Source organism: Natator depressus, chromosome 1 (genome assembly GCF_965152275.1).
Source record: "Natator depressus isolate rNatDep1 chromosome 1, rNatDep2.hap1, whole genome shotgun sequence".
Lineage (NCBI taxonomy): Eukaryota > Metazoa > Chordata > Testudines > Cheloniidae > Natator > Natator depressus.
The window spans coordinates 224,316,956-224,340,702 of NC_134234.1; the positions used below are offsets into that span (position 1 = coordinate 224,316,956).

General features: G+C 44.8%; 1 protein-coding gene and 1 long non-coding RNA gene across 3 annotated transcripts in view; both read left to right on the forward strand.

Annotated features, from left to right (window-relative positions):
- Positions 1-23,747, forward strand: part of KIAA0930 (KIAA0930 ortholog) — a 137,589-nt gene that overhangs the window by 17,084 nt on the left and 96,758 nt on the right. The gene's annotated exons all lie outside the window — the stretch shown is intronic.
- LOC141985214 (uncharacterized) lies at positions 14,198-16,652 on the forward strand. The gene is made up of 3 exons (XR_012638889.1): positions 14,198-14,314; positions 15,001-15,580; positions 16,171-16,652. It is a non-coding gene; the product is annotated as an uncharacterized LOC141985214 (long non-coding RNA).

The following is a 23,747-nucleotide window of genomic DNA, read 5'->3' on the forward strand; positions in this document are numbered from 1 at the left end:
GGGGCTCCCTCAGCCCCTCCCCAGCCTTCCCCACTCTCGCAGAGCCTCAGCATAGCGTGCCACGCTGCTGGTGCCAGTGCTCTGGACCGCTGCTAGGGAGCTCTGCAGCTCCTGCCGCTTTGAGTGGCATGGTAAGGGAGTGGGGCAGCCGGGGGCAGGAAGTGGGTGGGAGTTAGATGGGGGCGGGGACAGGCTGTTTTGGGAGGCACAGCCTTCCCCACCCGGCCCCCAATACAATTTTGCAACCCTGATGTGGCCCTCGGGCCAAAAAGTTTTGCCAACCCCTGGTCTAGTTTATTATTTTCTTAACAGGGGTCGTATTTGCCTCATTGGTTATGTTGATATGCGTTTTAATAAAGCAATACTTTGTTTCTATTTTAATAAACATGTAAAAATATGTTTGTTTTTAATTGTTAGGTATGACTCCCAATGACTCCATGCATTGCCACGTCTTATGGAGAAAGGGACAAAAAATGCATACTGTGGCACATCCCTTAAATCGGAACTTTTTTTTAGGGAACCGGTTGTTAAGATTTTGGCAGCTCATCAGTGCCTAAAGCGACGCCTTGAAAGTGCTTTGCCACAAGTACTTGTGTGAAAATGAAAATGGTCGGCATCAAATCCCACTTCCACAAGAAAGTGATTGCAGTATGCATCAGCTGGTGTGGTCTGCATGACGGGTGTTCTCTTAGGAGGAGAGTGACTGAGCAGATATGGAACAAGAATAAATTTTATATAATGCTATATGTATACATAGTGTGTAGTAAACAGGCAAGAGACCTGTTCTGGTAGTCTTGCAATCTGTAGGTGCAAGAATTCTGTTTCCCCAAACTCTGCGTATTGGACTTAAGCCCAGGCAGTGAAGGAAGTCTTTTTTTTTTTTTTTTTTTTTTTTAAACTTAAACCTGTATCTGACAAAAAGATGCACTAGCAATTTGAAACTTGTATATAAATTGGTGGATATATCGTTCCCCATCCGTCTGTCTTTCTAAACAAGATCTGCATAAAACTGGATTGCATCAAAAGGATGCGTATTTGTTGGATGATAACATTTGTTCTTTCTATTTGTTAAAATTCAGAAGTAGGTTACTAACATCCACAGTGCTGATAATTTCTGGATTTATGGCATTTAAAACTGAATTGGCCCATCCTGTAAGTAAGCAAAGGCGCAACCGGATATTTATGAACTGCTTGTTTTCTTTCAATATTGATATGTGGCGATTAAAAGATCTATTCATTATTTATCTGCCCTTGAATTTTAACAGATAAGATTACAATCTGTGCAGAACCATCCCCAAAACTGTTAACCATTCAACGATCTGATGAATTTCACATCTCCTGAAATGTGTATTAGTGGATGCTGTATGATAGTCTAGCTGTGGGCAAGAAAGGTAGTAGCATTTGCAGTTACATTAGATAGGCTGAAAAAACAGAAATTGCTTTTGCACAATTGGCTGTGGTTTGGGGGCAGAGAGGTCATTTTCAGCCTCCTCTGAAGCCAAGGCAACCCCAGAAGGGAACAGGCTATGCTGGATAGACCAATGTTCCATTTTGATTTTGCAATCCACTGTTTAGTTGGTGTTTTATATCCCTCTCTGTGCCCCATTGTCACATTCTGGGGTGCAGTCCAGACCAGTGAGGAGTTGTCACCACCTGCTCGGCATCCTTGGGTGCTTGCAATGCTTTGCTGTTGTAGCTCCCAACCTGGGCCGCTCCCAACCAGCCTATCAGTGTGCAGGTCATACCCGATCTATGTGCTAGAAAGTCTTGGTTCAGCAGCTCTACCCCAGCAGCCTGTCTACAGCCGCAGTCTGGCTTTCACCAGCCTTGGTTACTACTTGCAGGGTGATCAACACATTCCAGTGTTGGATTTTCCCAAAAACGCATGTTCTGCAATGTCCAGTCCTCTCCTGGACAGTTCAGATATTAAGGCTCATTGCTTCTGTTACTTTAACTGGAGTTCCCAAACAATTCACTTTAAACACAGCACTGGATTAGTTTACATTAAAAATAAAACTAGCTAATTAACAAAAGAAGATAGTTAGTTAGAAATGGTTACAAGCAAATAAAAGTGAAAACACGCATCTAAAAGTCTAAAACATAATCTAGCAAGTTTTGGTTCAAGGCTTTGTTAAGATGGCCTTTCTCACCCACGGTCTCCCAGCAAGATGTGACTGACTCTTTCCTTGGTCAAGATCTCTCCCAGACGCTCAAAAGTGCTGGTGCCTTTGTCCTTTAGGTGAAAGAGAACTTAGGGTTTTCTGCCCCTTTCTTTTATAGTCCAGTGAACGTTTGAAGTGGATTCTTCTGAAGGTTACCTCTCAAATCATAGTTTATCCAAACAGTGAGGAAGGTGACATGGAGTGTGGTGGTGGTGGAGTGCTCTTTCTTCCCCCAGTTGTTTGCTTTCTTCCCCCATGCTCTTTCTTCCCCCAGTTGTTTGCTAAAGTGCAAATTGTTCAGTTTCCTGCCATCTCCTCCCCCTGCTGTTTTGAGGACCCTATTTACTACTTGTATGTAAATTGAGGTAAACACATTCCTTTGTTTAGGATCATCCTGTTTAACAACTTTTGCCTAGGCAGGGCTGTCCAGTTTTGAACACTTGATAATAACATCGTACAGGAAGAATTCATAACTTTACATATACTGTTTCTACATACGTTTCACTGTGATATTATTCACCAGCAAGTTACTAGTTTTCAAATGAAACCTCAGAAGGCATATTTAATACAAAGATTACTACAGGGGTGTGTAGGATGTGAATACAGGGGTGCTTTTGCTCACCCTGATCTAAAGGGGATGCAAGTCTGTTACTGTCCCCCACTACCGGCTGGGGTCTATATATCAAGCTGTAGAGGTTCATGCTTTTAGCTTTGAAGATCCCTGACTAGGGTTGCTAGGTGTCCGGTTTTCAACCATATGCCTGGTCGAAAAGGGACCCCTGCTGCTCTGGTTAGCACTGCCAACCGGGCTGCTAAGAGTCTGATTGGCAGTGCAGTGGGGCTAAGGCAGGCTCCCTGCCTGCTGTGGCTCTGCGCAGCTCCTGGAAGCAGTGGCATGTCCTCCCTCTGGCTCTTAGGCATAGGGGCAGCCAGGGGGCTCCGCACGCTGCCCCTGCCCCAAGCCCCACCCCCGCAGCTCCCATTAGCCGGGAACCCCAGCCAGAGCCCTCACTCCCCATCATGCACCTCTGCCCCAGCACTGATTCCCCCTCCTGCCCTTCAAACCTCTCGGTCCCATCCCAGAGCACCCTCCTACACCCCAAACCCCTAATCCCTGGCCCCACCCCAGAGCCCACACCCCCAGATGGAACCCTCACCCTCTCCCATACCCCAGCCCAGAGCCCCCTCCTACACCCCAAACCCCTAATCCCTGGCCCCACCCCAGAGCCCACACCCCCAGATGGAACCCTCACCCTCTCCCATACCCCAGCCCAGAGCCCCCTCCTGCACCCCAAACTCCTCATTTCTGGCCCCACCCCAGAGCCTGCACCCCCAGCTGGAGTCCTCACCCCCTCCCTCACTTCAAATCCCTGAGCCAGCCCAGTGAAAATCAGTGAGTGAGGGTGACGGGCGCAAGCGACAGAGGGAGGGGGGATGGAGTGAGATGGGGGGAGACCTCAGAGAAGGGGTGGTGGAGGGGCATGGCCTCTGGAGGGGCAGGGCAGGAGGTGGGGCAAGGGTGTTCGACTTTGAATAGAAAGTTGGCAACCCTATCCATGACTTGAGAAAATTTAGATCCTGAGTCAAACTTTGTAGCTGAGTGCTTGCTCTCAAATGAACTAAACAAAATCTCAGATCGCAAAATATTGATGTTTGGGGAAAGTCCTCATCCAGATCAAAACTTGGCTCTTGGGACTCAGGTGAGAGAAAGTGAGTTACAACACAAAAACACTAGTTCTAAATTTACATAAGGACAGACATTGGTCTTGGCTTGAATGTGGGCTTAATATAGAAACTTTCTCTCTCCTGCTACAGGTATCCAGTAGCCTCGCATCTTATGCAAGACAAATAAGTTATTAACTGAAATGAACAGGGCACTGCATTCCTTTTGTTGATAGGTTTTGTTTTCCCCGTTTGTGTAGAAAACATGGTTCTAAGACTGGCAAACCGTAAATCTCAAATCTTTTGTGTAGCCCTTCCAGTTTCAGCATTCCTTTGAAATAGCTCATGAAGGAGCTGTCAGGGTTCCCTCCCCATTCTGAACTCTAGTGTACAGATATGGGGACCCGCGTGAAAGACCCTCTAAGCTTATTCTTACCAGCTTAGCTTAAAACTTCCCAAAGGCACAGATTTCTTTCTTGCCTTGGGAACCAGCTTAGGTTAAAAACCTGATACGCTGCCACCACCAAGTGATTTAAACAAAGAACAGGGAAAGAGACCACTTGGAGAGACCACGTCTTCCCCCAAAATATCCCCCCAAGCCCTACACCCCCTTTCCTGGGGAAGGAATAATATCCTCACCAATTGGTACAGGTGAACACAGACCCAAACCCTTGGATCTTAGGAACAATGAAAAATCAATCGGGTTCTTAAAAGAAGAATTTTATTTAAAGAAAAGGTAAAAGAATCGCCTCTGTAAAATCAGGATGGTAAATACTTTACAGGGTAATCAGATTCAAAACATAGAGAATCCCTCTAGGCAAAATCTTAAGTTACAAAAAGCCACAAAACCAGGAATACACATTCCCTCCAGCACAGCGAATTTCACAAGCCAAAAAAACCAAAAGAAAGTCTAATGCATTTTCTAGCTAGATTACTTACTAACTTTACAGGAGTTGGAAGGTTGCATCCTTGATCTGTTCCCGGCAAAGGTATCACACAGACAGACAAAACCCTTTGTCCCGTCCCGTCCCCCCCAGATTTGAAAGTATCTTGTCCCCTCATTGGTAATTTTGGGTCAGGTGCAAGCGAGGTCACCTTAGCTTCTTAACCCTTTACAGGTGAAAGGATTTTGCCTCTGGCCAGGAGGGATTTTGTAGCATTGTATACAGAAAGGTGGTTACCCTTCCCTTTATATTTATGACACTTTCCCAAGGCACAAATTCTTCTTTGTCCTTGGAACGGTATCGCTGCCACCACCAACTGAGTTAAACAATGATTTAGGCAAAGGACCACTTGGAGTTCCTGTTTCCCCAAAATATCCCCCCAAGACCCTTCACCCCCTTTCCTGGGGAGGCTTGAGAGTAAACAAGGTGAGCACAGACCAGCCCCTTGGGTTTTTAGTGTCCTAAAAACCCATCAGGTTCTTAAAAGCAGAACTTTATTATAAAGAAAAAGTAAAAGAAGCACCTCTGTAAAATCAGGATGGAAGGTAATTTCACAGGGTAATCAGATTCAAAACACAAAGGATTCCCCTCTAGGCAAAACTTTAAAGTTACAAAGAAAACAGGAATAAACCTCCCTCTTAACCTAGGGAAAATTCACAAGCTAAAACAAAAAGATAATCTAACGCATTTCCTTCCTATTACTAACAATTTGTAATCTTAGATTCTTAGTTCAGGTATGGCTTTAGGAGATGTATTTTCCCTGCCCTGGTTCCTCGCTGTCCCAGAGGGAACACAAAGAAACACAAAACAAAAACCTTCCCCCACAGATTTGAAAGTATCTTAACCTGGTTGGTACCTGACCAAAAGGAGATCTGAGCTTCTTAACCCTCTACAGGTAAAGGAGGAATTTTATGCTACCCTTAGCTGTATGTTTATGACAGGAGCCTTTTCTGGGGGAAGGGGTTTGGGTTTTTTCCATTGCATCTTGATAGCCAACCGTCAATATTTATGCAGCAGATGTTAGTTTATAGTGTTACATATTTTGCAAAATAAAATAGACTTTTGTCTTAAAATGACTCAATTAATTTAATTAATTAATTTGGATTACCTAGTAATCCAAAAATGGGTTAAGAGGGGTATATGCTCTTTTATTCACTTTAGGTGCAATACACCCCTGTAGTTAGGGCCAGTGTAGACTTTTTTGATGTCTTGCATGAGTGCTATTTTAAGAACTTGTCAGATGGGTATAAACCTTATGTTGACCCTCTGCATGAGGGTGAATTTCACCGTTTGTGTTCTTATGAGAAAGAAAACATGAAAATGTGTGTGATAAAGCAACAGGAAAGAGTGCAGGCCAAGAGGGCTAGAACGTGCCCCAAGTTAAATAACTGGATGCCCAAGGATTACAAACTCACTAATTCACTAGGAGTAAAGAAAAGGCTGAAAGAGGTGAACAAGGACATTTCAAAATGTAATCCAGGATTTAGATGAGAGGCATTAGTGAGGCACACAACGTCTAGGATAGAGTTGGATTGGAAAACATAGTTGATCTTGAGTAAAGAAAAGGAAAAAAACAAGATGCAGAATGAGAGGACACTCTTACAAATGACTAATGGCCCAACTCTGAACTTTCTCACACTGGGTGGCAGCTCTTCATGGGATTAGCCCAGTTGCCTTTGAGGAAGTCTTACAACTGCAAGGGGTCACGGTTTGCCTGTTAGGTAGTAACTTATTCAGTCTAAGAAATACACACTGTAGAGAAGTTATTGTTCTCTTCCTGGTGTTGTTTTAGGAACATCTCTCCATATGTATTCATGGGTCCTTCTCCTAGGTATATACCTTTATGAGAAATTCAGTAAAACTTTCAAGTTTTAAACAAAAATAAAGAGCTTTGTGCCATCTTATTTGAAATGTATACAAGGCTGTAAGAGCTAAGGAAGCTACTGAAAAATACTTAGCATTGACTGCCAAGTGTTTGTCTTGTACGTTAGTCAAGCAGATGGGATTGTTTCACTTTCAGTTGTTAAATGTTTTAATCGTTTAAGGTTAAAACCATAAAATCCCAATACATGTCAATTTTAATTTTTCCCGTGTTAGTTTCCTTTTCTCTCTTGCTGTCTAATATACTCGTTGTCTGCATTCCTTATTTCTTTTGTCTTTTGAAATGTTTTTTTGCTTAAGAGAAAGAGGGCTTGGGGAATCATTCAAATGGAAGGATCCAGAGCATCACCCGAATTTCTTAAAGACAAATCAATTTAGTGTTTTAGATTATGGCTGTATCTCAAAGGTTGTCCTTCAGCTTTGGCCTGGCAAGGACCTTTCTGTGGCACTCCTCCCTCCAGCAATCCTGCTATCATGGCTGCATGTGGGTGAGGATGCTTTGGCTCTGACTGTTTCTTTTATGTAGATTTTCCTCCTGGGACACCTGCTTCAGTTCACCCCTGGCTGGAAGGGGTGCATGTGGGCAGGCTGAAACAGCTGGGAAGAGGGTGATCTGGAACACATGTCTAGAGGAAGAAGAGGATCTCTTCCAACCAAGTTTGACTTCTGCAATGGGAGGGGAGATGGTGGTTTTGGTAGTTGGAAAGATGCACCTGAAGCTGAGGAAAGGGCAGACCAGAATTTTCCATGGTTCCATAGAAACTCCACTAAGACCAACTCTCTTAAGTAATATGATATATTACAAGCTTTATATCCTTGGAACAAATGTTCGTTGCCTGATCTAAACCTGAGGGTGTGACATTGATGCTAACTGCAAATTAACCCTTTCTGGGTGTCTGCTACACTGCACACCTCCTCTTCTCTAGGAATATATAACTGTGGGTACATCTCCTCCAATCCAAACTCTCAATTGTCTTTCTGTGTTCTACATTGGATTAGTCTAAACTTGATATTTCTCAGCTCCTCCGAGTGCTCTTGAGTACATTTTTATGCTGTCCTGAAGCTCTGACATTTCTGCACTCAAGACACTGCAGAGTTATTGGCAATGTAGCCTGAGATCAGTGTACCCCGAGGAGGAAATTGTGGTACAGACTTGTCTCTAATTCCATTAAGCCTTGACAGCAGTCCTACGCGGTAGGAATAATAAAATGTTGGAACAAATGAGTTTATAAACCAAAGCAGATTAAAGTTAGTGTGGCTACTCAAATTGAGGGTACGGGAGAAACTTAAGGATTTGTGTGATGTCTTAATTTATCCAACATGCCCAAACATGACCATTCTAGATGATAACAGTTCAGTAAGAACTTGTGTTAAACTTGAACAGATCTATAATATGTTCACCATGAATCAGTCACTACTGTTGTGCTCATGTAGTTGTCTTTAACGTCATACTGTTACAGAAAATGAGAAGGATTTTAGCCAAGCATAGCCTAGAAAAATATAATTTTACTTTACTGTGTGTGTGTGTGTGTGTGTGTACACACCTTTCCATCTTCAGCTCTGCAAGTATTAACTAATCCTCAAAACACCACTGCGAGAATAAAAACTATTATTATCTCAGCTTTACAGATGGGGTGAATGGAAACAGAAGTTAAGTGACAGGCGTAAGGCCATGGAGAGGGTCAGTGATGGAGCAGAGATTAGCGCACAGTGGTTCCTGGCACCTACTCTTGTACTTTTAAGATTTAGCAAAAATGGTTCAGCTGTTTCTCAGAATAAGATCAGGGGAAAAAGTAAGTTTTGCGCAGGTTAAAATAATTAAACTCACAACCTTTCAATTGAGAAATTCTAGTACCTCCATGCTTTGGAGTAGGGACTTGAAAAATGAGTCAGGGGTCCTGTGGAAAAATAATACGTGATCTTGTACTTTAAAGACTGCGTCATAATATATAGGGAGTCTGAGTTAAGGTTGCACAGTGTCTCCTAACTTTTTAATGCTTGACTTTGTAACCGAAACTTTCTTTTAGTGTAGTTTGTATGTAATCTTTCTGTACAGTGGTGCAATTTATCCAGAAGGATCACAAAGTATTTTACTGACTGATACACTATGACAGGAATCACTTCTACCCCCACTGAAAGGCTGAAACTCAGCAACTGTTATATGACACTTTAGTGGGGGTCTGTCCTCCTTTGGCTCAGTGGGAGGCCATTCCACCTCACTACATCTCTGGGGTGCTACTCCCTATCGGGGGATTAAAACCCCGGTCCTTAAGCAGGATAGCTCAGTTTAACAGTCTTTAGGAGCCTAGGTCCTCGGGCGGGGCAGGGCAGACAAACCAGTCTCAAGGCTCAGGCCATGAGGTGGGATGGAGCACCAAACAGTCCAACATCGCAGCGCTGGCAGACGCAGGCCTCTTGGCTTAAGGTGGAGAGGCTGCCATCCTATGGGTGGGATTGGCAGCAGGGGATATGGGGACCTGAGCCCACCCTACTCGATCGGATCCCAGCCCAGGGCCCTAACAATGGTGGAGTGTTCCACACTATGTCATCAGGGATCCGATGTTCACGCAGAAACAACCTGACTATATTTGGCTGTCCCTGGGCTACTTCCTACTCTCCCACTGTAATGTACGTGTGGTGTGGGGTCATCCCCTGTCTCTTCAGGGAACAGGGTGAATGGCAGTCCTGGTAGCGCTTCTCCTGGATCAGTCTCCTCCTGGGGCAGGGCGTGGCACAGCACAGGTTCAGCTCCGGGGATCTGCAGCAGCTTGCACCCTTCCCTGGTTCAGACTCAACTGAGTTAGAGGCTCTGCCTTTCATGCTTCCTGTCCCGCCTCTCACCTTCCAGTGGGAGGTGTGAGCCCAGCCTGGCTCCGGCCACCAGGGATCAGAGAGTGGCTCAGTGGGAGGCCACTCCATCTGACTACAGACACACACTGGCTCTATTCATCAGCTTTATCAGACGTGAAGAATATCTTACCTAGTGGGAACTGCAGAGAAAATTTAGGTGGGCAGATGGTAATTTCCGAAGTTATACACATGATTCCAAGACCAACTGGGTTGAAAAGAGACTGGGAGTGGCTAAGTCGTTATGCAAGGTAACCTGTTTTTCCCCCCCCCACCCCCCCCCCCCCCCGACATTCTTGTTAAACCCTGGATTTGTGCTGGAAATGGCCCACCTTGATTATCATACACATTGTAAGGAGAGTGATCACTTTAGATAAGCTATTAGCAGCAGGAGAGTGGGGTGGGGGGAGAGAAAACCTTTTGTAGTGGTAAACACCCATTTTTTTCATGCTTTGTGTGTATAAAAAGATCTTCTGTACTTTCCACAGTATGCATACGATGAAGTGAGCTGTAGCTCACGAAAGCTTATGCTCAAATAAATTGGTTAGTCTCTAAGGTGCCACAAGTACTCCTTTTCTTTTTGCAAATACAGACTAACACAGCTGTTACTCTGAAACCTGTCATTATGCAAGGCACTGCATTTAGCCGTATGGAGTGGAAATCTGTCAACTGCATGAAAAAACTTGTACAGATACAGACAGACATCATCTTCCTTTCCAAATGCAAACAGATGGACATCGTACCAAAAGGACTGAAGGTAAAAAATCCATTACAATCTACATACCATATAGACTATGCTGACAGCTTGTGCCACACGCTCTCAAAGAAACTGCGGAACCACCTGATCAACATCCTCTACAACAAACAGGGAAAGATAAAGAATGAGCTCTCAAAAATGGATACTCTCATAAAAAACCAACCTTCCACACAAACTTCCTCGTGGCTGGATTTTACTAAAACTAGACAAGCCATTTACAACACACACTTTGCTTCTCTACAAAAGAAAAAGGACACTAAACTATCTAAACTACTGCATGCTACAAGGGGCCACAGCAATGGTTCCCTCAACCCACCCAGCAATATTGTTAACCTATCCAACTATACTCTTAGCCCAGCAGAAGCAGCTGTCCTATCTCGGGGCCTCTCCTTCTGCCCCTCCACCCCCACGAACATGATACAGTTCTGTGGTGACCTAGAATCCTATTTTTGACGTCTCCGACTCAAGGAATATTTCCAACACACCTCTGAACAACATACTAATCCACAGAGACCTCCCTACCAACACTACAAAAAGAAGGATTCTAGGTGGACTCCTCCTGAAGGTCGAGACAGCAGACTGGACTTCTACATAGAGTGCTTCCGCCGACGTGCACGGGCTGAAATTGTGGAAAAGCAGCATCACTTGCCCCACAACCTCAGCCGTGCAGAACACAAAGCCATCCACAGCCTCAGAAACAACTCTGACATCATAATCAAAAAGGCTGACAAAGGAGGTGCTGTTGTCATCATGAATAGGTTGGAATATGAACAAGAGGCTGCTCGGCAGCTCTCCAACACCACTTTCTACAAGCCATTACCCTCTGATCCCACTGAGAGTTACCAAAAGCATCTACAGCATTTGCTCGAGAAACTCCCTGAAAAAGCACAAGATCAATTCCGCACAGACACACCCCTGGAACCCCGAGCTGGGATATTCTGTCTACTACCCAAGATCCATAAACCTGGAAATCCTGGGTGTCCCATCATCTCAGGCATTGGCACCCTGACAGCAGGATTGTCTGGCTATGTAGACTCCCTCCTCAGGCCCTACGCTACCAGCACTCCCAGCTACCTTCGAGACACCACTGACTTCCTGAGGAAACTACAATCCATCGGTGATCTTCCTGATAACACCATCCTGGCCACTATGGATGTAGAAGCCCTCTACACCAACATTCCACACAAAGATGAACTACAAGCCGTCAAGAACACTATCCCCGATAATGTCATGGCTAACCTGGTGGCTGAACTTTGTGACTTTGTCCTTACCCATAACTATTTTACATTTGGGGACAATGTATACCTTCAAATCAGCGGCACTGCTATGGGTACCCGCATGGCCCACAGTATGCCAACATTTTTATGGCTGACTTAGAACAACGCTTCCTCAGCTCTCGTCCCCTAATGCCCCTACTCTACTTGCGCTATATTGATGACATCTTCATCATCTGGACCCATGGAAAAGAAGCCCTTGAGGAATTCCACCAGGATTTCAACAATTTCCATCCCACCATCAACCTCAGCCTGGTCCAGTCCACACATGAGATCCACTTCCTGGACACTACAGTGCTAATAAACGATGGTCACACAAACACACCACCCTATACTGGAAACCTACTGACCGCTATTCTTACCTACATGCCTCCAGCTTTCACCCTGACCACACCACACGATCCATTGTCTACAGCCAAGCTCTGTGATACAACCGCATTTGCTCCAACCCCTCAGACAGAGGCAGACACCTACAAGATCTCTATCAAGCATTCTTATAACTACAATACCCACCTGCGGAAGTGAAGAAACAGATTGATAGAGCCAGAAGAGTTCCCAGAAGTCACCTACTACAGGACAGGCCCAACAAAGAAAATAACAGAACGCCACTAGCCGTCACCTTCAGCCCCCAACTAAAACCCCTCCAACGCATTATTAAGGATCTACAACCTATCCTGAAGGATGACCCAACACTCTCTCAAATCTTGGGAGACAGGCCAGTCCTTGCCTACAGACAGCCCCCCAAACTGAAGCAAATACTCACCAGCAACCACATACCACACAACAGAACCACTAACCCAGGAACCTATCCTTGCAACAAAGCCCGTTGCCAGCTGTGCCCACATATCTATTCAGGGGACACCATCACAGGGCCTAATAACATCAGCCACACTATCAGAGGCTCGTTCATCTGCACATCCACCAATGTGATATGTGCCAGCAATGCCCCTCTGCCATGTACATTGGTCAAACTGGACAGTCTCTACGTAAAAGAATAAATGGACACAAATCAGATGTCAAGAATTATAACAATCATAAACCAGTCGGAGAACACTTCACTTCAATCTCTCTGGTCACGCGATTACAGACATGAAAGTTGCGATATTATAACAAAAAAACTTCAAATCCAGACTCCAGCGAGAGACTGTTGAATTGGAATTCATTTGCAAATTGGATACAATTAACTTAAGTTACCTTGCATAATGACTTCGCCACTCTCAGTCTCTATTCAAGCCTATTTCCCCTTGTTTTTTCCTACTCCCCCCCTCCCCCCCCAGACGTTCTTGTTAAACCCTGGATTTGTGCTGGAAATGGCCCACCTTGATTATCATACACATTGTAAGGAGAGTGATCACTTTAGATCAGCTATTACCAGCAGGAAAGTGGGGTGGGGGGGGGAGAAAACCTTTTGTAGTGGTAAACACCCATTTTTTCATGCTTTGTGTGTATAAAAAGATCTTCTATACTTTCCACAGTATGCATCCGATGAAGTGAGCTGTAGCTCACGAAAGCTTATGCTCAAATAAATTGGTTAGTCTCTAAGGTGCCACAAGTACTCCTTTTTTTTTTTTCCCTCTAACTTCTGTTAAAGAAGTATTCATATGATCTTCTTTAATGATCAGCAGTCGGATTTCTGTTTCATTTTTCATCTGAAAGGCAAACTGTACCAGTGGCTAGTAATTAATGTGGTGGTAGAGAACCGAGGAGATATATGCACCTTTATAATGGTAACCCCAGAAAGGGTCAGTTAAGATGATTTCTAGGAAGGTTCTTGTATGGTAAATTGGGATGGTGATATTGATAGGTATACCTAGGTGCCTTGGCTGTATAGATAAGCACGTCCAAACAACAACAGCAAACATGAAGAAAATTGAAGAATAAATAATATTAAACTTCTGTTGTTTGAGCTACAGTACTTATATTAGCAATCGCTGAGGTAGGGATCAGGGCTTCCTTATTGTTCCACACAGCACTATGTTGTTAGTATACAACCAATAACTGACATATCAACAAACCAACCAGACCAAACGGGTTTTCTTTGGAGACCCTTTAATCCTAAAATTGATTCAGTGTCATGTTTAAACAACCCCATCGAGGAATTATTCCCTGATTTTTTTTTTTTTTCCAGGCAGCGATGCTGTATCTGTCACTCTTGTTGTTTGCTGCTGGCTTATTAAGAGGTGGGAAAAAAAGACCCAAAACCCATGACAGAAGTGCTGTAATTACATGCATTAGGAAATCTGTGTATATGTCGTTAGATTAGCAGTCACCATCCTTGTTTTAATTATTAGATTTTAGTAATTCTGTTTGGCAGCTAAGCCTCTTGATAATCAAGTTAAATATACACAAAGTGCTCATTTGAGAACGGTGTAGATGCTGCAAGGGAATAATAAAGTATTTTGCAAACGTGTGGGCAGGCAGTAGCATTTTATTTGACACGGCAGCCACTTGGGAGGGGTGGGGAAATAGAGACGCTGCATTTTCTATAAAAGGCAGTTTTCATTCCATATCTCTCGACTGTACTTCATTTCCAGGAACACCATTTACCTAAATCCCACAGTTCCCTCTGTTCCACACAAATGTAATGTTCCCCTTCTTTTTTTGTTTGAAATTATTTATAGCAGAAATGAAGAATCATGAAATTGAAGTTACAGAAAGTAAACGCCCACTAAAGGAATGAATCCTACAGCATTTTTACTTCCTGGCAGGAATAATTTTTGTATGTTTCTTATTTTGGATCTTCTGTTGCACATCATGTTCCATGTTTGAGCTCCGGCAGGTTGAGAGGTATGTTTTCTGCTTTGAAAGGTGTTGAACTGCTTTATTCCCCATTGTCGCTTCTGTTCCTTAGCTTCGTCTCTCCTGTCATTCTCCAAAGGCTGGATCCCTCAGTCGTTACTCATGCAACATCAGGCTGTATCTGATACAGTATTAGCAATGAAGTCTGAATCCCTAAAAATCAAAGCGTTGGTTTTTTGTTTTTGTTTTTTTGCATTTCATTGTGAACTTAATGTGTCCTTAAAGTAGTGTCCATTGTGTCCTTAAAATAGGATTTTTTTTTTTTTGAGAATGGGACTATTTCCATCCAACAACTGGTTTGAATAAAACCCCTTGAATTTATTTTATTTTGCTCATAACCTAAGCCCTGGTCTACACTAGGACTTTAGGTCGAATTTAGCAGCGTTAAATCGATGTAAACCTGCACCCGTCCACACGATGAAGCCCTTTATTTCGACTTAAAGGGCTCTTAAAATCGATTTCCTTACTCCACCCCTGACAAGTGGATTAGCGCTTAAATCGGCCTTGCCGGTCGAATTTGGGGTACTGGGTGGACACAATTCGACGGTATTGGCCTCCGGGAGCTATCCCAGAGTGCTCCATTGTGACCGCTCTGGACAGCACTCTCAACTCAGATGCACTGGCCAGGTAGACAGGAAAAGAACCGCGAACTTTTGAATTTCATTTCCTGTTAGGCCAGCGTGGCAAGCTTCAGGTGACCATGCAGAGCTCATCAGCAGAGGTGACCATGATGGAGTCCCAGAATCGCAAAAGAACTCCAGCATGGAGTGAACAGGAGGTACGGGATCTGATCGCTGTATGGGGAGAGGAATCCGTGCTATCAGAACTCCGTTCCAGTTTTCGAAATGCCAAAACCTTTATCAAAATCTCCCAGGGCATGAAGGACAGAGGCCATCACAGGGACCCAAAGCAGTGCCGCGTGAAACTTAAGGAGCTGAGGCAAGCCTACCAGAGAGGCGAACGGTCGCTCCGGGTCAGAGCCCCAAACATGCCGCTTCTATGATGAGCTGCATGCCATTTTAGGGGGTTCAGCCACCATTACCCCAGCCGTGTTGTTTGACTCCTTCAATGGAGATGGAGGCAACACGGAAGCAGGTTTTGGGGACGAAGAAGATGATAGCTCACAGCAAGCAAGCGGAGAAACTGGTTTTCCTGACAGCCAGGAACTGTTTCTCACCCTGGACCTGGAGCCAGTATCCCCCGAACCCACCCAAGGCTGCCTCCTGGACCTGGCAGGCGGAGAAGGGACCTCCGGTGAGTGTACCTTTTAAAATACTATACATGGTTTAAAAGCAAGCATGTGAAAGGATTAATTTGCCCTGGCATTCGCGGCTCTCCTGGATGTACTCCCAAAGCCTTTGCAAAAGGTTTCTGGGGAGGGCATCCTTATTGCGTCCTCCATGGTAGGACACTTTACCACTCCAGGCCAGTAACACGTACTCGGGAATCATTTGTACAACAAAGCATTGCAGTGTATGTTTGCTGGCGTTCAAGCAACATCCATTCTTTATCTCTCTGTGTTTATCCTCAGGAGAGTGAGATATCATTCATGGTCACCTGGTTGAAATAGGGTGCTTTTTTTCAGGGGATACTCAGAGGTGCCCATTCCTGCTGGGCTGTTTGCCTGTGGCTGAACAGAAATGTTCCCCGCTGTTAGCCACGGGGAGAGGGGAGGGTTGAGGGGGTAGCCACGCGGTGTGGGGAGGCAAAATGCGACCTTGTAACGAAAGCACATGTGCTATGTATGTAATGTTAACAGCAAGGTTTACCCTGAAAGAGTGTAGCCACTGTTTTATAAAATGTGTCTTTTTAAATAGCGCTGTCCCTTTTTTTCTCTCCACCAGGTGCATGTGTTTCAATGATCACAGGATCTTCTCCTTCCCAGAGGCTAGTGAAGATTAGAAAGAAGAAAAAAAAAAAAACCGCACTCGTGATGAAATGTTCTCTGAGCTCATGCTGTCCTCCCACACTGACAGAGCACAGACGAATGCGTGGAGGCAAATAATGTCAGACTGCAGGAAAGCACAAAATGACCAGGAGGAGAGGTGGCAGGCTGAAGAGAGTAAGTGGAGGGCTGAAGACAGGGCTGAAGCTGAAAGGTGGTGGCAGCGTGATGAGAGGAGGCAGGATTCAATGCTGAGGCTGCTGGAGGATCAAACCAGTATGCTCCAGTGTATGGTTGAGCTGCAGCAAAGGCAGCTGGAGCACAGACTGCCACTACAGCCCCTGTGTAACCAACCGCCCTCCTCCCCAAGTTCCATAGCCTCCACACCCAGACGCCCAAGAACGCGGTGGGGGGGCCTCCGGCCAACCAGCCACTCCACCACAGAGGATTGCCTAAAAAACAGAAGGCTGGCATTCAATAAATTTTAAAGTTGTAAACTTTTAAAGTGCTGTGTGGCATTTTCCTTCCCTCCTCCACCACCCCTCTTGGGCTACCTTGGTAGTCATCCCCCTATTTGTGTGATGAATGAATAAAGAATGCATGAATGAAGCAACAAGGACTTTATTGCCTCTGCAAGCGGTGATCGAAGGGAGGAGGGGAGGGTGGTTAGCTTACAGGGAAGTAGAGTGAACCAAGGGGCGGGGGGTTTCATCAAGGAGAAACAAACAGAACTTTCACACCGTAGCCTGGCCAGTCATGAAACTGGTTTTCAAAGCTTCTCTGATGCGTACCGCGGCCTCCTGTGCTCTTCTAACCGCCTGGTGTCTGGCTGCGCGTAACCAGCAGCCAGGCGATTTGCCTCAACCTCCCACCCCGCCATAAACGTCTCCCCCTTACTCTCACAGATATTCTGGAGCGCACAGCAAGCAGTAATAACAGTGGGAATATTGGTTTCGCTGAGGTCTAAGCGAGTCAGTAAACTGCGCCAGCGCGCCTTTAAACGTCCAAATGCACATTCTACCACCATTCTGCACTTGCTCAGCCTGTAGTTGAACAGCTCCTGACTACTGTCCAGGCTGCCTGTGTACGGCTTCATGAGCCATGGCATTAAGGGGTAGGCTGGGTCCCCAAGGATAACTATAGGCATTTCAACATCCCCAACAGTTATTTTCTGGTCTGGGAATAAAGTCCCTTCCTGCAGCTTTTGAAACAGACCAGAGTTCCTGAAGATGCGAGCGTCATGTACCTTTCCCGGCCATCCCACGTTGATGTTGGTGAAACGTCCCTTGTGATCCGCCAGAGCTTGCAGCACTATTGAAAAGTACCCCTTGCGGTTTATGTACTCGCCGGCTTGGTGCTCCAGTGCCAAGATAGGGATATGGGTTCCGTCTATGGCCCCACCACACTTAGGGAATCCCATTGCAGCAAAGCCATCCGCTATGACCTGCACATTTCCCAGGGTCACTACCCTTGATATCAGCAGACCTTTGATTGCGTGGGCTACTTGCATCACAGCAGCCCCCAAAGTAGATTTGCCCACTCCAAATTGATTCCCAACTGACCGGTAGCTGTCTGGTGTTGCAAGCTTCCACAGGGCTATCGCCACTCGCTTCTCAACTGTGAGGGCTGCTCTCATCTTGGTATTCATGCGCTTCAGGGCAGGGGAAAGCAAGTCACAAAGTTCCATGAAAGTGCCCTTACGCATGCGAAAGTTTTGCAGCCACTGGGAATCGTCCCAGACCTGCAACACTGTGCGGTCCCACCAGTCTGTGCTTGTTTCCTGAGCCCAGAATCGGCGTTCCACAGCATGAACCTGCCCCATTAGCACCATGATGCCTGCATTGGCAGGGCCCATGCTTTCAGAGAAATCTGTGTCCATGTCCTGATCACTCACGAGACTGTGCTGACGTCGCCTCCTCGCCCGGTATCACTCTGCCAGGTTCTGGTGCTGCATATACTGCTGGATAATGCGTGTGGTGTTTAATGTGCTCCTAATTTGCCAAAGTGAGCTGAGCGGCCTCCATGCTTGCCTTGGTATGGCGTCCGCACAGAAAAAAGGCGCGGAACGATTGTCTGTCGTTGCTCTGACAGAGGGAGGGGCGACTGACGACACGGCTTACAGGGTTGGCTTACAGGGAGTTAAAATCAACAAAGGGGGTGGCTTTACATCAAGGACTATTTCAGGCAGGACTTCATGGAGGGTTCCAATAAGAAATGGTGCACCTAAATAATTGTTCTTATTGGAACAAGCAGGTTGGTCTGGCCTCTGATTAGTACATGGCTAGATTTACCTCGCTGCACCTTCTCTGTGAGTGACTGCAGTGTGACCTAGAGGAATGAGTCCCCTAGACAGGGGAGGGGGGGAAGCAAATGAGTACAAAACAAATCTGGTCTATTTCTAGTTTTGATCCACTCCATCTATCTTTTACATCTTTGGCTGGCAGCAGACGGTGCAGAAGGACTGCATGCCATCCACATCTCATGGCTGCTCGGCAGAAGACGGTGCAGTAGGACTGCTAGCAATCCGCATCGCCTGCCTGCTCACTATAAGATGGTTCAATAGGACTGACTGCAGGACTAAAGAGAATGACCTGGTCAAGTCACTCCAAATTTAGTCCCTACGCCCATGTCTGCCCAGGCGCTCCTGGCCGACGTGGCCAGGAGCACCTCGGACATGACGATGATGGCTACCAGTCGTACTGTACCGTCTGCTGCCACAAGGCAATGGGTTGATGCTGCTGTGTAGCAATGCAGTACCACGTCTGCCAGCACCCAGAAGACATACGGTGACGGTTACCTGAGCGGGCTCCATGCTTGCCGTGGTATGGCGTCTGCACAGGTAACTCAGGAAAAAAGGCGCGAAACAATTGTCTGCCCTTGCTTTCACAGAGGGAGGGAGGGAATGGGGACCTGATGATATGTACCCAGAACCACCCGCGACAATGTTTTAGCCCTATCAGGCATTGGGATCTCAACCCAGAATTCCAATGGGCAGCGGAGACTGCGGGAACTGTGGGATAGCTACCCACAGTGCAACGCTCCGGAAGTTGACTCTAGCCTCGGTACTGTGGAAGCACTCCACCGAGTTAGTGCACTTAGAGCATTTTCTGTGGGGACACACACACTCGAATATATAAAACCGATTTCTAAAAAACCGACTTCTATAAATTCGACCTAATTTCGTAGAGTAGACATACCCTAAGAATTAGAACTCTAGTGAAATTGCCAGTTTCACATCAAATCACATAAAAGTGTCATAAAAAGTGGTAATTTGGGTCTGCAAAGTAGTCCTGAGCAAAATAATTTTGTAGCTCCTCACCTGCCATCTCTACTCCCATTTTAAGGACTACAGGATTGGGCACTAAGGGCCTGATACAAATGCTGTTGAAGCCTATGGGATTCTTTCTACAGGACTGGAGTGGGCCCTAAATGTTGCCGCTTCACAGAAGCGGTTGCCACCAGTTGGTATCCTACGCAGTGCAGTCGTGGCTGCCTAGAATTGTTGTTAAATACCATTTGGAGTTGGGGCTAAAACTTGCCTTGCTACTATAAACGATTATATACAGTTCACTGCAGTGGCATTGTAGCCGTGTTGGTCCCAGGATATGAGAGACACAATGTGGGTTAGGTAATATCTTTTACTGGGTCAACTTCTGTTGGTGGAAGGGACGAGCTTTCAAGCAACAAAGAGCTCTTCTTCAAGTCTGAGTGTCTGATTCCTTTTTCCTTCCCCAGATGTGAAGAGCTGTGTGAAGCTTGAAAGCTTGTGTCTTCCACCAACAGAAGTTGGTCCAGTAAAAGATATTACCTCCCCTATCTTGTATCACTCCCTATATAGTTACATGATTTATAATTTGTTCTTAACTTGATTTTATTACCTATCTTATATATTGAAAACATATCAGTCTGAACCACATGGATTTATATAGGCACATATAAATCCAGAGTACTGTAAGTGCTTCCATGCGGTCAGACCACATTTTGGAAGGGATTCCAAACCACCTGATGCAGGGTTAAAACTAATCTCTAATTATTATGGGTTAAGAGGAGGCTTCCTTGTGGGGCAGATTATGCTACATCTGCCTACTGTACAGTTCTTACACCTTCCTCTGAAGCATCTGGTGCTGGCCATTGTCTCAGACGGGATACTGGACTAGATGCACCATTGGCAGTTCCAGAGTGGCAATTCCTGTGCCAGTGTAGAGCCCCATCAAAGTCAGTCCATCTGGACAGAGCTTCTTGCAGATGAGTCTATATTTTGTAAAATAGAACTGTAAATACATGAGTTCAACACGCTGCCTGTAAAAGGCGTCAAGTTTGTAGTGTTTAAAATACATTCTAAATGTTGAAAATACAGTTTTCATATGTGAAGATCCCTTTATGTTAAACTGTCTCTTCAGTGTAGGCTGGGCTGTTCTCTTTCTGGAATTGGTTAAAACTTTCCAAGAGCGGCAAACCTTATTGTATGAGAACTAGTCCCTTTTGAGTGTGTCTGTTCTTGAATTTGTAGTCACATTGTAACGAACATAATTGTACATTTTTGTGTGGACACTACACGAATGTTTCTTCCAGGGTCCTGTCTACACTAGTTTTTACAATCCATGTTTGTTAAAGCAGGACAAAAAAATTCAGTGTAGGGCTACCTCTTCAGCAAGAAGTAAGATGTTGGTGCAGCGCCTAGCACAATGGGGTCCTGGTCTCTGACTAGGGCTCCTATGCACCATATGGTAACACAAATAATGAATAATAATAATAATAATAAAGGGGAAGGACCTTCCACTTTTTATTGGCTCTTAGATGATTAAATCATTAAACAACATAGAACCAGCCATGGACTGATACAGTCCCTTAGGTTGTTGCTTATGTTTGCAGTATTAAAAAATGAAACAACTAAGCAAACCTTCAGTTAGGAATAAAAGGACTGGCTACTGGAAGGCAGCTTGACATAAAGGCATCCCTGTTTCTCTTCTTCATGTGTAACTGCTTCAGGAAGGAGGGAAGGGATAATAAGCAGTTTGCAGTTACACATTTGTGGGTGAATAATGTGTTGATAAATTTCCTTGTGGAGCTTGCAGAATCATTCTAGATCTTACTCAGGTAGCCAGACTAGTTTTAATAGTCACCCAGTAACTTCAAAGGGAGCTTGTCAAAGAAGACAGGGCCTATTTAAAGAGAGAAGAAACTCTTTCATAAAATGCAATAAAGTGCTTGCTAAGGGGATCATAGGGGAGAAAAAATAGTTTTGCAACTGATGCAATTTAACTTTCTTTTCATAGTCTTTGAATGATTTAACTTGCATGGGAACCAGAGGGTATACAATAAGAGTGCAAACATGAAAGTTTCCTAAGCTTTACATCTCTTTCTTGAAAGTAGAGTTGGGGCCAGATCCTCAGATGGTGTCATTCAGTGTAGCTCCATTGATTTCAATAGCGTTGCACTGACTTACACTTGTGGAGGAGCCTGTATACTGCAGTGGAGGCAGTGTTTCTAGCGCAGTGACTGCTGGGGATTTGAACTGAGAAAGCATTGATAATAATGGGCCTTGTAAATGAAAATGAGATGGGGGGGGGAGAAACTTTGTCATTTAGCCCATTTATTTGGGGTACTAGAGTATTTAAAGTGCTGCTATGATCAGAGAAATAACCTCATAAAATTGGCGTAATTTTTCTCAACAGATCTAACTGTGTATTTGGAGTCCTGTCTGCTTTGCTTTACTTTAGGTTTTACTGCTTTTTAGCCCTGTGGAGTCAACCAGCTACTGAGGAAAGAATTAGATTTCCTTATTATCAGAATTGCTAACTACTGTAAGTTCCAGTTGCACCCCCGCATTCTGCCCTAAATTGCACCTGTGCCAAAATTTGAAGACACTAGGGTTACACAGGCATAACTGAAGGCAGAATCTGGTCTGCAGAACCTTTATTACGGCTGGTGATGCACAATCTGGGAGGAATCCAACATGGCTTTTGAGATCCTTGGTTGCATCTGCTGGACTGACATTTAGAAAGAAACACATTTGCTTTTAAACCAAGCCAAAGGAGCTGGGAATCATTTGAGAGGTCGTGAACCCAGAACCGTAATGTGTCATACAGAGTTGATCTCAAGAACAGAGTTACACTTTAAGGTGTAGATGTGTTTATGTATTTCCTCACTTTTAGTCCTAGTATTGTATCAGATCCACGTGGCCAATCCCAACACTTCTGGAAAACTCCATTTAAAGCAAATTGGGCTCCCTGTGGAAGCAGGTATCCACCAGTGTAGGTTTGATCAGGCTAAAAATGTTTAGTAGTCAGTTTGATCTCATCTGATTTGTTCTTTATGCTGTGTTTCTCTGTGATAACTGAACAAAGCCACAAATGGTTATTATTTATTTGTATTATTGTAGCACCTAGGAGCGTTGGTTTTGGACCAGGACCCCATTGTGCTAGGTGCCATAGGAATACAGAACAAACAGCTGGTCTCTGCCCCCAAGGAGTTTACAGTCTAAGGGCTTGTCTTCACTAACAGGGTAAGTTGACCTAAGTTACGCTATTCCAGCTATGTGAATAACGCAGCTGGAATCAACGTAGCTTAGGTTGACTTACCCCGATGTCTTCACTGTGTGGCATGACACTCTCCGGTCGACTTACCTTACTCTTCTTGGAGAGGTGAGGTACCAGGGTCGACCGGAGAGCACTCTGCCGTCGACTTAACAGGTAGGTCTTCACTAGGCCCGCTAAATTGACACAGCCTCAATCTCCCTGGTAGTGAAGACAAAGCCCTAAGTAATGGATTAATTTCTTCTCTTCCCCTGAGGCAATGGGGCAATTTTCACTCGACTAAGTTTCCTCTAGAGACTGATGGAGCCACCAGAAAACTGCTGAAAGAGCATTCCACTGAATAATGGCTCAATCCAATCCATACCTGTGTTGAATCTGATAAATAGCTCCTATTTTTAATTTTGGTATTGTAATTCAGTGCAAAGTAATGGAACTTGGTATGGCTGCCTATAGAACTGACAGCTCTGTTTTTGGTTACTGCATGTAATAGGATACTGGCCCTTTTAGTTCAGAGGAAATAGTTTGAGAGGCCAGTAATCCTTTTCCAGGTGTCCTGGGAAGGCGAATGAAGACTGAAATAATAACCAATATGGATACTTGGTGAGAGGAAGATGGTCAGCAGAAATAGATAATGTCTGGGAAGGGGAAGGTATAGGAAAAACCCTGGCTATTGTTCCTTTAACAGCCTGGGACCAGTAGCCGGGTAGAAAAGGTAGGGCAAGAATAGTTGTGAGAAAATCTCTTCTCCAGTTAAAGGCAAATAAATATCTTGTTGCAACAATGTCTGAGCTGCTTAGCTGACCAGTTGCCAATGTTACAAGGAAAATAATTGGCTATCAAATTAACAGTCAAACTTATTTTTTAAATAAATCAATACTTGTGTATGTGGCTTACTGTGTGACATGAATAGGGAAACACTACTTTTTTGATCTATTTAAAATATTTATAAGGTGCTTTGCAATAGGCATCTGTCTTAAATAAACAATAATAAACATTTAAA